Source organism: Chiloscyllium plagiosum, chromosome 9, assembly GCF_004010195.1.
Source record: "Chiloscyllium plagiosum isolate BGI_BamShark_2017 chromosome 9, ASM401019v2, whole genome shotgun sequence".
In the NCBI taxonomy this organism is placed as follows: Eukaryota; Metazoa; Chordata; class Chondrichthyes; order Orectolobiformes; family Hemiscylliidae; genus Chiloscyllium; species Chiloscyllium plagiosum.
In genome coordinates, this window is record NC_057718.1 from 38,145,442 (window position 1) to 38,160,649 (window position 15,208).

The 15,208-nt window shown below is 44.2% G+C and overlaps 1 protein-coding gene across 6 annotated transcripts in view; it reads left to right on the forward strand.

The window, feature by feature from the left end:
- LOC122552789 (transcriptional-regulating factor 1) overlaps positions 1-15,208 on the forward strand; it is a 290,789-nt gene that overhangs the window by 52,256 nt on the left and 223,325 nt on the right. For 4 of the 6 annotated variants that reach the window (XM_043695722.1, XM_043695729.1, XM_043695727.1 and 1 more), the window contains exon 1: positions 5,371-5,740. The exons of 1 other annotated variant lie outside the window; for it this stretch is intronic. The gene's annotated coding sequence lies outside the window, so the exon portion shown is untranslated. Of the gene's footprint in view, positions 1-5,369; positions 5,741-15,208 lie in introns of those variants that run through there. One more of the 6 variants, XM_043695728.1, reaches the window with a different exon arrangement.

Sequence of the window (15,208 nt, forward strand, 5' to 3'; positions counted from 1 at the left end):
GGGCCTTTTGGCCCAACAAGTCCACACCGACCCTCTGAAGAGTATCCCATGCAGACCTATTCCCCTACATTTACCCCTCACTCGTGCACCTAAACTATATATCTGTGAACACTATGGGCAATTTAGCATGGCCATTTCACCTAATCTGCACATTGTTTGGGTTGTGGGAGGAAACTGGAGCACCCGGAGGAAACCCATGCAGACACGGGGAGAATGTGCAAACTCCACACAGACAGTTGCCTGAGACTGGAATCGAACCCAGGTCCCTGGTGCTGTGAGGCAGCAGTGCTAACCACCATGCTGCCCCCGAGAGCCCAACTATCTGAAGTATGATTTATTTTCAAAAGATTTCAAGGTCAAAAAAGAAATGATGCAACAAAAAAACACTTTGTACTTGAAAGGTGCCCTTCTTGTTGTTTGGGAGAAGTAAGATAGTGTGGCATATGATCTCTGGTTTGGGTTTTGAGAAACTTTCTTGCTATCTCAAATTGATGCAATTTGCATGATTTGCTTGAAATTAGTATGGTTAAATATACTTATTCTAAATTTGAGGAAACTTTCGTAAACGTGAGGTAACACTGGCATTTAGAGTAGTTTTTCAATTAGTTTTGGGTTCTATTCGCACAAGAAGGGTATCTAATATTACGGAGGTCTTGATCAATTGTGTCAATGAGGAGTGACAGATGGAGTTTAATGTGTTAAATGTGAGGCATTGCATTTGTTAATACAAACAAGGACAAGACTTATATAATTAATGGTGAGGCCCTGGGTGGTGTTGGAGAACAGAGAGATGTGGCGTTCAGGTACATAATTCTTTGACGTTTGTGTCATAAGTAGACAGAGTGGGAAAGAAGGTTTCACATGCTTGCCTTCATTGCTCAGACCTTTGATATAGAAGTTAGGACGTCATGTTGAGATTATACAGGATATTGGTGAGGCCTCTTCTGGACTGCTGTGTCTAGTTCTGGTCACCCTATTATAGGAAGGATATTATTAAACTGGAGAGAGTTCAGAAAGAATTTACCAAGATCTTGGCGGGAACAGAGAGTTTGAGATATAAAAATAGGCTGGATAGGCTAAGACGTTTTTCATTGGAGCGCAGGAGGTTGAGAGGTGACCTTATATAAGTTTATAAAATCATGAGGAGCATAGATGAGGTGAATGACAAGTGTCTTTTCCCGAAGATGGGGTGGTAACTGGCCAGGTTGGATTTGTCCGGCTTTTTGTGTACATGACATACCTCGGCAATTTTTCACTGTCGGCTAGATGCCAGTGTTGTAACCGTACTGGAAGAGCTTCTTTGGGGAGCAGCGAGTTCTGAAGCACAAGTCTTCTGTACTGTTGCCAGGAAGTGGTCAGTGCCTGTAGCCTTTGCATTATCCAGTGTCTCCAACTGTGTCTTCATATCACGTGGAATGAATTGAATTGGCGTAAGAATGGTATTTATAATGCTGGGGACCATTGGAGGAGGCCGAGATGGGTTATCCACTTGACACTTCTGACTGAAGACTGCTACTTCAGCTTTATCTTTTGCACTGATGTGCTGGGCTCTTCCATTGTTGAGAATGGCGATATTTGTGGAGTTCCTCATCCAGTGATTTATTCAATTGTCCATAACTATTCACGATTGAATGTGGCAGAACTGCAGAGCTTAGTTCTGATCCGTTGATTGGGGGATTGCTTAGCTTTGTCTATCACTTGCTGCTTATGATTTTTGATATTGTTTGGTTGCTGTACTAGGTTAACACCTCTTTTCAGATAAACCTGGTGCTGCTCTTGGCATGCCCTCCTGCATTATCCTTTGAACCAGGATTGATCCCCTGGCTTGATGGTTATGGTTGACTGGGAAATATGCTGGGTCATGCAGTTGTGGATTGTGCTGCTATTGATGGCCCACAGCACTTCATGGATACCCAGGTCGAGTTGCGAGATATGTTCTAAGTCTATCCCATTTTAGCATGATGATGGTGCCACACAACATGATGGAGGATATTCTCAATGTGAAGGCAGGATTTTGTCTGCATAAGGACTGTGTGGTGGTCACAGTTGGACTGTCATGGATGGATGCATCTACAGCTGGCAGACTAGTAAGGATGAAGTCAAATATGTTTTTCCCTCTTGTTGGTTCCTTCACCACCTACTGCAAATACAGTCTAGCAGATATGTCTTTTAGGACCGGACAAGCTCGATCAGTAGTACTGCTGCTGAACCACTCTTGTTGGTGGACACTGAAATCCCTCACCCAGAGTACGTTTTGTGCCCTTGTTGCCCTCAGTGCTTCCTCCAAGGATTGTTCAATATGGAGGAATACTGATTCATCAGCTAAAGGAGGATGGTACATGGAAATCAGCAGGAGGTTTCTTTGCCCATGTTTAACCTGTTGCCATGAGACTTAATGGGATCCAGAGACAATGTTGAGGATTCCCAGGGCAACTTCCTCTCGACTGTATACCACTGTGTTGCTACCTCTGCTGTATCTGTCCTGCCAGTGGAACAGGACATACCCAGGGATGTTGATTGTGGTGTCTAGAACCTTCTCTATAAGATATGATTAGTTAGTAAGGAGTACTTTGCAGGATGTTCAGGGCTGTTTCTCCCTTTGTCTTTTTCACTGCCGAGGTCAATGCCAGGTGGTCTGCCCAATATTATTTCTTTATAGAGTCCTAGATCATATAGCACGGAAACAGACCTTTTGGTCCATCCGGTCCATGCTGACCATTTTTCCAATCTAAACTAGTGCCACCTGCCTGTGCTTGGCTCATATCCGTCCAAACTTTTCCTTTTCAATGTCTCTTAAACATTGTAACTGTACTGCATCCACCACTTTTTTTTTCTGGCCATTTTTTCCACACATGAACTACTCTCTTAAAAAAAATTGTCCCTCGTCCTTTTTAAATCCTTTTCCTCTAACCTTAAAAATATACCCCCTAGTTTTGAACTCCCCCATCCGAGGGAAAAGACAGTTGTCATTCACCTTACCTATGCCCCTCATGATTTTATAAACCTCAATAAGATCAACCCTCAATCTCTTAATAATAAGAATGGCAATTTAGTTTCAAGTCAGGATAGTGTGTGTCTTAGATGGGAAATTACATGTGATGGAAGACCAATGCATCTGCTGACTTTGGCCTTCTGAATAGTAGAGGTTGTGTGTTTTAAAGGTACTGTTGGAAGAGTCTTGGTGTGTTGCTGCAGTGATTTGTGTTGATGGTACATACTCTTGTGATTGTGTGCATTAGCATTGAAGGGAGGTGCCAATCCAAGCTTCAAATCCTCACTTTTTCCAGCCCGATTCCTGCTGCCATTACTGTCCATCTTCAACATGGACCCATAACGTGAGTCTTAGTTCCTGATCACTCAGTTCTGAGCCCTGCTTATCCCTGTCTTGACATTACCTGATTTCCCAATTCCTGACTGGATCTAATCCCCAAATTCACTGAGGTTAGCACTCGGCTGTTATACCTGTTGATGGACTGTCTACATATAAGCTGCATTACATTGATGTCTGATATATGGTTCCAAGTTAGCCCTTAACATTATTGTTCTAGTACCCTCTTCATACTCAAAAATAGGTACACCCAAATTTCTGTGTCTCCCAAGTTGAACTCAAAATACTGTAACTGGTAGGTTGGAGATCAAACTGAGCATCTTATTGCTGGGAACAGGTAAGGATGGAATTTGTTTTAATCACTATATGCAGGTCCATGCTTGTATATCTTCCCAACTCTTTCCTGCTGATGTGGACTGACAACTATTGTTTAGCAATTTATCAGACTGATTTAGATTATTATTAAAGTTAAATTTTAGCTGAAAAAATACAGTTGGAGTTTCGTTGGAATGAACTGTCACGTTGATGCAGAAATTTGCCTTTTCAGCAATTGTGGCACCTGCTGGCAATACATTGAATTTCTTTGGAGTCCAGCCAATATTTTTATATAAAAGAGGAACTGGATAGGTCTTAAGAGACTGAGGGTGAAATTGAATATGGATGGTGGTAGCAAATTGATTGTCCAATTTTCCTTCTCCCTTCTCAGCAGGAACTCAGAATAATCACTGGACTTGAAATGTTAACTTTTTCATACCACAGAAGCTGCCAGACCTGCTTAATTTCTCCAACATTTTATTTTTATTTCAGATCAGTGGGCACAGTGGTTAACACTGCTGCCTCACAGCGCCAGAGACACGGGTTCAATTCCCACCTCAGGCGACTGACTGTGTGGAGTTTGCACGTTCTCCCCGTGTCTGCGTGGGTTTCCTCCGGGTGCTCTGGTTTCCTCCCACAGTCCAAAGATGTGCAGGTCAGGTGAATTGGCCATGCTAAATTGCCCGTAGTGTTAGGTAAGGGGTAAATGTAGAGGTATGGGTGGGTTGCGCTTCGGCAGGTCGGCGTGGACTTGTTGGGCCGAAGGGCCTGTTTCCACACTGTAATGTAATCTAATCTAATCTGTATGTAATCTAATCTAATCTCCAGCATCCAGAATATTTTGCTTTTATGTGAAACATTTCATCAGTTCAGTTTGTCGGTAAAAGAGAATCCTGATTAGCCCCCTCCCCAATATAATTGACCTGGATTTGAAGCTGGTTCTTTGTCTCTTTCAGACGGTTATGTTTTCCAGGTGGAATGGGGAGTGTGCTCAAGATCGTGCAGGCTGGATGGTCCTTACAGCCAAATCTGAGGCCTTCCTGATCAGTCGTGATCAAGGGCTTATGCCTGAAAGGTCGACTCTCCTGCTCCTCTGATGTTGCCTGACCTGCTGCGCTTTTCCAGCACCACACTCTCTATTCTGATCTCCAGTCCTCACTTTCTCCTAACCTTCCTGACCAATCTGGTTCAGGGATTAGTGGATAAATTCTGTCAACTACTGAAAAATGTTTACACTAGGGGCAATTTCTCCGAGGACTGCTTTTTTTTTAAAAAAGAAAAAAGAAATGAATAGCTTTGCAAGGTTCCCAGAAACCCTGAAGACAACCTGGCTGGCTTTGGCCATTCCTGGGTTCAGCAGAAACCCCTGGCTGCAATTCCAGGCACGATGCAAGAAATGTTTCGCGCCTCCCACAAATGCACGTTATTGCTATGAAAATGTTGGCCACCTGTTCTTCCCCTTGATAAACCAGAGCACCAACAGCAACGAGCCTTGGGGCCGCAGGCTGGGAAATGTTGCAACGTGTTGGAGAAGAGGCAAGGCTTGGGCACCTTTACCTCCCGCTTTGCGAGAGGAGAGCCCTCACTCGATTATCCCGGCGGTGGAGAATCATTATTATTATTATTGTTATTTCAGTTGTTGCTTGACCGCCCGCGAGTAGGGCCAGCTGCACACACACACACACACAGTCCCCGGGACCCGGGCAGTTGGGAGGCTCGAGCTGTCTGTCGCGCGCAGACAACCCTGAGCGCGTCGGAAGGAGCGGCCGCCTCCCGACGACATGGGGAGGAGGGTGGGACGGTGAGAGAGAGAGAGAAAACTTTGCGAGAGCGGGCACGATATTCTGCTAAACATGGCCGCACGGTCTTATCCGTTCTGGGGATGCCATGCACCGGACTGTACCGGGCCAAAGTGTCGCGCCTAAGCGGAGTCAGGGGAGGGCAACCCCCCGCCAATTTCTTGCAAAACATCAGCTCGTTTGGAGAAACAGCAATTTATTTTTTACAAAGTGCAGACCAAACTCTGCTCTCCTGTCAGGGAGCGATTATTTTTTTCGCTGCGCTGCAGGAGGGGGCGAAAGATTTAAGTGCAAAAAGGTAGGTGCAAATTAAAAAGCGTTTTTGCAAATTTTAAAATTGTCGCTGGAAGTTTCGTTCCCTCCCCCCGCAAACTCCCGGTATGCAGTGAGGGAGAGGCCTTCCATGCGCTATTGCTGGTTGCATTGGTGTAGAAGTACAGTCAGGATGGGTGGGGGAGAGGCTGCAGTTACCTGAGTGATTGACAGATCTGCTGCTGTGTCCAGAAACATTCCGATGGGCAGACTTTGGGCTGACCACTTGCCCAGGAAAGGGCAGTTAACAGACGACCCTCTCCTTTTGGGACCACTGGTGGGGGTGCATTGTTTTTTTTAGTTTGAACCCTGCTTAGTAATTTGCAAAGTGCGAGTGTCCTGTATGTGACAGTGAAGAACGTCATTTTTGTAGGATAGTTGATTTTTTTTCCCTACCCCATCCCATTTGTCTTTTTACAGAAGGGGCTCTTAAAAAAGGGGCGGGAGTTAGTGTGTATTGATTTCATTGGAGTTTAAAGCAGAAGTTCGATCCTTCAACTTGTCACAGCGTTTTTTCATTGTTGGGTTGCTTTCTGAATGGGTGTGAATGTTTTACATTAAATACGAATGACAGACACCCATGAACTCTGTAGTTGAGCGCACCATTCCCGTCTGATAGGACGGACACGTGAAATGCATTTCGTATTGTTTGGGTGAGGCGAACGTAGGTGTACAATAAAGTCATTGTTCACTCGATTGCAACATTGACCAAACTGCATCTTAGTAGAATTCATCTGGAAAGAAGTCTGCGCTAAACCTGAAGATGACCCTGTACTAAGGGTAAAAAGAAGCAAATGCAAATTGCTTACACTTAATTACACTCTATCTATAGACATTCCAATTTAAAAAAATTCAGAGTTTATCGGATTAAAATCTCTGCAAAACAAATGTCAAACCAGACATTAAAATGGAAAACTGAAATATTTAAGTGCGAGTGTGTAATAATGTCTGATATTTTTGTTCTGCTGGGAAACATTCACAATTTTCCATATTTTTGTTACCTGATTCAGGGAACATGCATGTGAGGCAATCATAAAATGTTGCAGAAACTCAGCAGGTCTGGAGTCATACTGGACTCAAAACATTAACTGTCTCTATCTCCACAAGCACTGCTAAACCTGAGTTTCTGCTTTTTCTGTTTGTTTTAGACTTGTAGCATACAGTGTTTTGTTCTTATTAAAAGGAATGAGAGATTGAGTGAATATAACAAAGAACTGCACATGTTGGCAATCTGAAACAAAAACAGAAAATGCTGGAAAAACTCATCAGGTCGAGCAGAATTTGTGGAGAGAAAGCAGAATTTATGTTTCAGCTCCACTGATACTACTTCAGAACACCAAGATATTGGGTTACTTGTTAAGAAGGAACATGGGAACAAATATAGGCTATTCAGTCCCTGAAACCTCTTCAGATATTAATTTAGTTTATACTTATGTGTTTCAAGTTAACTGAATTTGCTTGTCTATGTTATGACTCCCTTTCGTGCATTTGCCAATGGAAAATCTTAATTGCTGTAGCTGATGTCACACTTGAATCGAATAAGCTCTAAGTTTACTGCAACATAGAAAATTAGAAAATAGCAGCAGGAGTCAGGCATTTGCACCATTGAGCATATTCCATCACTTAGTTGGATCTTTGCTAATCATCTACATCAGTTTTCCCACACTGATCTCATCATTAGATCATAAAACATAGGACCATCCAGAGATTGTTTAGCACGATGCGTCTCGTGTGCAATTGAATAGGATCATAGCTCATCTGATTGTGGTTTAAACTTTATTTCTTTGCCTGCCTTCTCAGAATCCTTGACATTGTGAGTACAAAGTCTGGCTAAACTACATCTCCATTTTGTATATATGCCACTAGAGAAAATAAGATAGATGGACAGAAGCTATCAACTTCTTTTTATCAGTGAGAGAGAATCTGACAATCATCCCTTGCAGTTCACCGCCATTACTATCAACATTTTGGGGGGTTAATATTGGATAGATTCTTAAATGCGCCAACAGGAAGTTTTCAGAGGAGGTCAGAAGTTAGGAATTTTTCAGGGGGAACTTACTTCCTGACTTCCCAGAAGTCAGAAATTTCAAGGTACAAGTCAGGAATATAATGGAATACTCTCCATTGATGTGGATGAATGCATTTCCAGTGACATGAAGAAGCTCCATCTGGACTAAAGCAATGATTGACTGACAACCTCTTCACTCACTGCTTCCAGCAGTGCAGGGTAGGAGTTGCGTCACTACAACAACTCATCAGGCCTCCCTCAGCAGCAGCTTCCAAACCTATGAGTTCTGTCACCTGGAGGGACGAGAGCAGCAGATGCATGGGAATGCCACCACCTCCAGGTTCTCCTCCAACCCATGTAACTTTGGGACTTGGAAATATTTCTTGGTTTCATAAAAATCCTGCAACTCTCCTCCTAATTACAATGTGTGTCTACAGTTGGGCAGCAGTGAATCAGGAAGTTGACTCATTACCACTTTAAGGGTAACTGAGGTTAAGTGACAAATTGCTGGCAACATCCATATCACATAAACAAATATTAACAAAAAAATTTAACACCTCAATTAACTGTTATTGAATACAGGCCTAATCTTTGTGATCACCTTTATGATTCAACCCTATATCATTCTGGTGAGTCTGTTCGACATTGTTCTTCGTGAGGTGTTATAGCCAGTATTCTGGTGTTGGTATAGTATTTAGTGGCAGGGGATCAGACCAAAATTCCTGTACATGCAGAAGTGTCTGTGGTCACTGAAAGTTCTGCTTCTATTTACCTGTATTACATTGTAGGAGTATGGGTCACTTTACGTTCTTGCAAGAGCTATGATGATAAGTAATGTGCTAACCGTCATCCTTTCCCAGAGCATGCACCTGAAAGGTGGAAGAAGCTGCATTCATGTAGCAGCTATTGTTATGACTATTTAAGTAGTCATTTGATTTGTGATAATGTAGGGAGTTGGTGTATGTTTCTATGACACACTGTTGCCTTCTTTAATCAGTAGGTGCTTTATGTTTGAGTTAGTCGAGATATGGAATTTGAATCCTTTTTTGATTAGATTAGATTACTTACAGTGAGGAAACAGGCCCTTTGGCCCAACAAGTCCACACCGACCTGCCGAAGCTCAACCCACCCAGACCCATTTCCCTACATTTACCCCTTCATCTAATACTACAGGCAATTTAGCATGGCCAACACACCTAACCTGCACATTTTTGGACTGTGGGAGGAAACTGGAGTACTCGGAGGAACCCACGCAGACACGGGGAGAATGTGCAAACTCCACACAGACAATTGCCTGAGGTGGGAATTGAACCCGGATCTCTGGCGCTGTGAGGCAGCAGTGCTAGCCACGGTGCCACCGTGCTTGCTTTACATTTTCCTCCCAGCATGTTTTTGTAAGGATAATAGTTGGGTGAGGAAATATTGACTTCTGGCACAGCACTCCCACTGGTTATGGGATGTTGATGAGTTCTGTCTCAGTTCTGTTCTAGTTGTCATCTTAAGCCAGATCAAAGTTCAATCCTGATTACAGTATAAAATTTTAAAATGTACTTAGAATTGCCAGTATACAGCACTGTTGGCAAAGTGTTAAGTTGTGTGCTCATTTCATCAACTTGGGCGTCATAGATGAGGATTGTTCAATGAGCTGTTGGTTCTTTGCAAAAAAGCTTTGTATGTCAGGCCTGCTTTAAGTCAGCATGAACATGATTGGTGGATAGAGTAAGAGGGATCATCTAGTATTTTTATGATTGCACAAATCAAGCTGTTACTGACAACTGCTGGTCCACTCTGATCTTTGATCGAACATGTACAGCCAAAGATGTACACCTGGCTACGTGGACAATAAACCAGTGAGTAATACAATGAAAAGCTAAAGTAGCTAAAATTAAGTTTCAGACTAATGGAATGCCGGAATCTGCTCTTTGTTCCATGATTGTTGAATACATGACACTCTCATTTTTAAAAAAAATGATCCTGAGTGCTTGAAGTTAACACATCTATCATTCTTTAAATATTTTCTAATATCTGAAGGAATATAACCATTTGTATCTTGAAGTAACTGGAACAGAAATACTGTAGTTTTCTTTTTAAAATTGACCTTGATGTTTCCTGGGAGTTGAAATTGACTTCAACAAATTTGTATTGTAGTGGGAATATTCCAAATTTCACCAACTTAGTTGCACCTTGTGAGTGAATGATTAGTTCGTGGTTTTGTAACTCAGTATCCTGACATACTCATCTTTACTCCCTGCCTCAATATTTGCTTCATGCCACTGATTTCTAATTCCTTCCCATGCACTTTATCAGCTTGAATCAGACTGCCGAATGCGAGAGATCATGTTGACCTGAATTGAGCTTGAAACCCACTTCCTGTCTATAACCACTTGCAGCATTTCCTACTTCCGCCTTTCTTCAGCCGCTGAGATCCTTATCCACTTCTTCACTTTCAGACTTCATCAGATGACTATCCTTGCTGGCTTCACATCCTTCATCTCCCAGAAATCCCAACTTGTTCAGAACTCTGACCTGTATTACCTATCCCACATTTATTGGCATGTTGTCATCACTCTGGTCTTGAGTGCTCTACATCAGCTTATCCTTCTCTTTTTTTTTGTTCCCCCCTCCCCCATGTATCACTTTTGAAATCTCTGTACTCAGTTGCTACAGTTTCTCTTAACTCTGCTTCCTCTCAGTGTTCCTTTCGTTATGAAATTGGGCCTTTTGTTCTCTTTTACCCCAGTGTGCAGTTGGCTCAGTCTCCTTTGCCTTTTGCTCTGTGAAGGTCCTCCCAACTTTAGGTGCCAGAAATTCTTATTCCGTTGGTTCTGTTCTTGCAGACAATTGACAACCGAGCCACAGATCTCTAATTTTGTGGATACATAAGTCAGCTTCTATTAAGTTCCATTCACCTGTGATGGTTTTATATATGCCGGATATGTTATTCAGAGATATGAACTAGCTTCTGCAAAAAGTTGAGTTCTTTTAACCAGCACGTGGATTTGTGCAGGTACTTGTGTGCTACTGAAGTTACATGTGGTAACAAGGCCTCACTTTTCCAGATATCCTTGCCATTTGTTTGCCCTGGAAAATCTGTGTGGCTAAAAGTTTACATCTGAAGCAAGGGCCAAAATGGCATGTGCACTCTGCCTGTCTATCTGTCTGTCTGTCTGTCTCTCCCTTCCTTTCCATTCCCCAGGGCTGCTCTTCATCTTTTCTTTAGGACTACAAATTGGCTTTTAGAAGTTCCTCATTGAATTCTCACCTGCTCCTTTTATTAGGTGCTGCAGTTGTGCAAAAGCAGCATTCTCAGTACCAAGATGCTGCCTGGATTGGAGGGTTTGTCTTAGGAAGAGAGGTTGAGTCAGCTAGGGCTTTTCACACTGGAGAGAAGAAGGAAGACAGGTGACTTGATAGAGATGTACCTGGTAATGAGAGGCATAAAGGAACACTTCAACCCCAGGGCATCAATGTGGACTTCAACAGCTTCCTCATTTCCCCTTCCCCCACCTTATCCTAGTTTCAAACTTCCAGCTCCGCACTGTCCCCTTGACTTGTCCGGACTTGTCCGACCTGCCTAGCTCCTTTTCCACCTATCCACTCCACCGTCTCCTCCCTGACCTATCACCTTCATCTCCTCCCCCACTCACCCATTGTACTCTATGCTACTCTCTCCCCACCTCCACCCTCCTCTAGCTTATCTCTTCACACTTCAGGCTCTCTGCCTTTATTCCTGATGAAGGGCTTTTGCCCAAAACGTCGATTTCGCCTGCTCGTTGGATGCTGCCTGAATTGCTGTGCTCTTCCAGCACCACTGATCCAGAATGAGAGGCATAAGTAGAGTAGATAGCCAGAGGCTTTTCCCCAGGGCAGAAATGGCTATCATGAGGGGGTCATAATTTTAAAGTGATTGGAAGAAGGTATAGGGGAGATTTCTTTACACAGAATGGTGGGTGTGTGGAATGCACTGCCAGCGGTGATAGTAGAGTCCGAGACATAAGGGACATATAAGCGACTGCTGGACAAGCACATGGATGGCAGTAAATTGAGGGGTGTGCAGGTTCGGTTGAACTTAGATTAAGATAAATGCTTGACGCAACATCATGGGCCTGTACTGTATTGTGCTGGCCTGTTCTGGTTCCATATATTGATAACAGGGGTATTTGGACTTGAGTCAAAAAGTGTGGCGCTGGTAAACCACAGCAGCTGCATTTGAAGAGGAGGAGAATTGACGTTTCAGGCATAAGCAGGAATGAGGGAGGTGATGGGGGGGCCAAGGTGGCTGGGAGGTTAATTGCAGTGGGGTGGGGCTGGGGGAAGGTGGCTTGGAAGGTGATAGGTTTGAACAATATTCTCAATTGTCACTGCTCCTTTAAACTTAAAGCCACAATATCAGGAAAGCTTTAAATTCTGGGATTCACCAGTCTTTAAATTAGCACAAGGTAACAAGCATACATTAGCAATGAAAATTCATTAAAAAAAACTTACATAAGCCATCAACTAAGCACGTTTTCCACAGGAGAACTTTCTCATTTAATTAGTAGTCCATCACTGAGATGCCATATTAAATAAAACCCAACTACATTGTGCTGTGATGTGAGATTGTTAGTTGCTTAGTTGCTCAAGATTAAAGTTGTTGCTTTAGGATTTGAAAAGCCGTTCATTCAAATCCTCATTTGGGGCTTAGGAAGAAATAGAATTGGGGCCATCCTGACCTTAAATTTACCTGGACCATCTCTGACACCTCCCTCCCCTTCCTGGACCTCTCCATCTCCATTAATGACGATCGACTTGACACTGACATTTTTTACAAACCCACCGACTCCCACAGCTACCTGGATTACACCTTTTCCCACCCTACCTCTTGCAAAAATGCTATCCTGTATTCCCAATTCCTCCGCCTCCGCCGTATTTGCTCCCAGGAGGACCAGTTCCACCACAGAACACACCAGATGGCCTCCTTCTTTAGAGACCGCAATTTCCCTTCCCACGTGGTTAAAGATGCTCTCCAAAGCATCATGTCCACATCCCGCACCTCCGCCCTCAGACCCCACCCCTCCAACTGTAACAAACACAGAACGCCCCTGGTGCTCACCTTCCACCCTACCAACCTTGGCATAAACCAAATCATCCACCGACATTTCCGCCACCTCCAAAATGTCCCACCACCAGGGATATATTTCCCTCCCCACCCCTTTCTGCCTTCCGCAAAGACCGTTCCCTCTGTGACTACCTGGTCAGGTCCACGCCCCCCCTACGACCCACCCTCCCATCCTGGCACCTTCCCCTGCCACCGCAGGAATTGCAAAACCTGCGCCCACACCTCCTCCCTCACCTCCATCCAAGTCCCTAAAGGAGCCTTCCACATCCATCAAAGTTTTACCTGCACATCCGCCAATATCATTTATTGTATCCGTTGCTCCCAATGCGGTCTCCTCTACATTGGGGAGACTGGACGCCTCCTAGCAGAGTGCTTTAGGGAACATCTCTGGGACACCCGCACCAATCAACCACACCGCCTTGTGGCCCAACATTTCAACTCCCCCTCCCACTCTGCCGAGGACATGGAGGTCCTGGGCCTCCTTCACCGCCGCTCCCTCACCACCAGACGCCTGGAGAAAGAACACCTCATCTTCCGCCTCGGAACGCTTCAACCCCAGGGCATCAATGTGGACTTCAAAAGTTTCATCGTTTCCCCTTCCCCCACCTCGCCTTAGTTTCAAACTTCCAGCTCAGCACTGTCCCCATGACTTGTCCTACCTGCCTGTCTTGTTTTCCACCTATCCACTCCACCCTCCTCCTTGACCTATCACCTTCATCCCCTCCCCCACTCACCTATTGTACTCTATGCTACTTTCTCCCCACCCCCACTCTCCTCTAGCTTATCTCTCCACCCTTCAGGCTCTCTGCCTTTATTCCTGATGAAGGGCTTTTGTCCGAAACGTCGATTTTACTGCTCCTTGGATGCTGCCTGAACTGCTGTGCTCTTCCAGCGCCACTAATCCAGACTCTTAGTCTTAGACAGTCCCTTGAGATCAAGGATGAGCTTGGGCAGTCTTGGGCAAGTGGTTCTCATGAACCGGTGAGTAAATTGCATCTTCTCAGGGAGGCTTTGAGGATGTCTTCTGAGGCGGTATGATGGCTCGGTGGTTAGCACTGGTGCTTCTGAGTGCTGGGGACCCGGGTTCATTCCCAGCCTCTGGCGACTATCTGTATGGAGTTTACATGTTCACCCAGTGTCTGCATGGATTTCCTCTGCATGCTCCGGTTTCCTCCCACAGTCCAGCGGTGCGCAGATTAGATGAATTGGCCATGCTAAATTGCCCATAGTGTCCAGGGATGTGGATTATTCATAGGAAATGTAGGGTTACGGGGATAGGGTAGAGTAGGGGTAGGTCTGGGTGGGATGTTGTTTGGAGGGTTGGTGTAGACTTGATGGGCTGAATGGCTTGTTTCCACACTGTTGGGATTCTGTGAGACAATGTTGGTGCCCAGCAGGAGTTGCTTAAATGTGGGGTATAGAATCATAGAGGTCTTCTGCGCAGAAAAAGGCTCTTTGGTGTATCTAGTCTGTGCCAGTCAAAAGCAAGAACTTAACTGTTCTAAACTCATTTTTCAGCACTTAGTGCATAACCTTGTATGCCTTGATGTTGCAAGTGTGCATCTAAATGCTTCTTTCATGTTCTGGGGTTTATGTCTCTACCGCTGTTATAGACAGAGTTCCAGATTCCTAACACAGTCTGCATGAAAAAATAAATCTGCCCCTTAGTTTAAACCTATGTCCCCAGGTCATTTTTTGACTTTGATTTATTGTTGCCATCATACCATACAAAGTGCATCAGGGTACCAGAACAGAGTGTAGAATATAGTGTTGGAGCTGCAGACAAGGTGCAGAGATAGAGAAAGTGAGATGGACTTTAACATTTGAGAGGTCTGTTCAAAAGTCTAATACCAGGGGAGAAGTGGTTCTTCAGTCTGTTCAAACTTTTATATCTCCTGCCCAACGGAAGAGGGTGGAAGCGACTAGAACTGAGGTGGGCGTGGTCTACCAAGGGGAAAAATTTATTCTCATGCATACTATCTATACCCTTCAAAATTTTATACATTTTAATCATGTCTCCTCTGCTTCGAGCACAACAACCCCAGTCTATCCAGTTGTTTGCAACTGAAACTCATAAGCCCAGGCAACATCCTGATGAATCTACTCTGCATACACTCCAGGGCAATCAAGTCCCTCCTATCATATGGGTTCTGGAACTGCGCACTATATTCTAGCTGTGCTCCAGAAAATGTTTTCCTCCAGTGTAACCTTTATGCACTTAAACTCTTGGTCTCAGCAAATAAAAGTAAGTATCCCGTATGCCTCCTTAAGCAGTGTATAGGAATGCTTTTTAAATTTGTTGTCTAGTTGTGCATGTTGTTGACTAAGGCATCATTTATTGCCCCTCC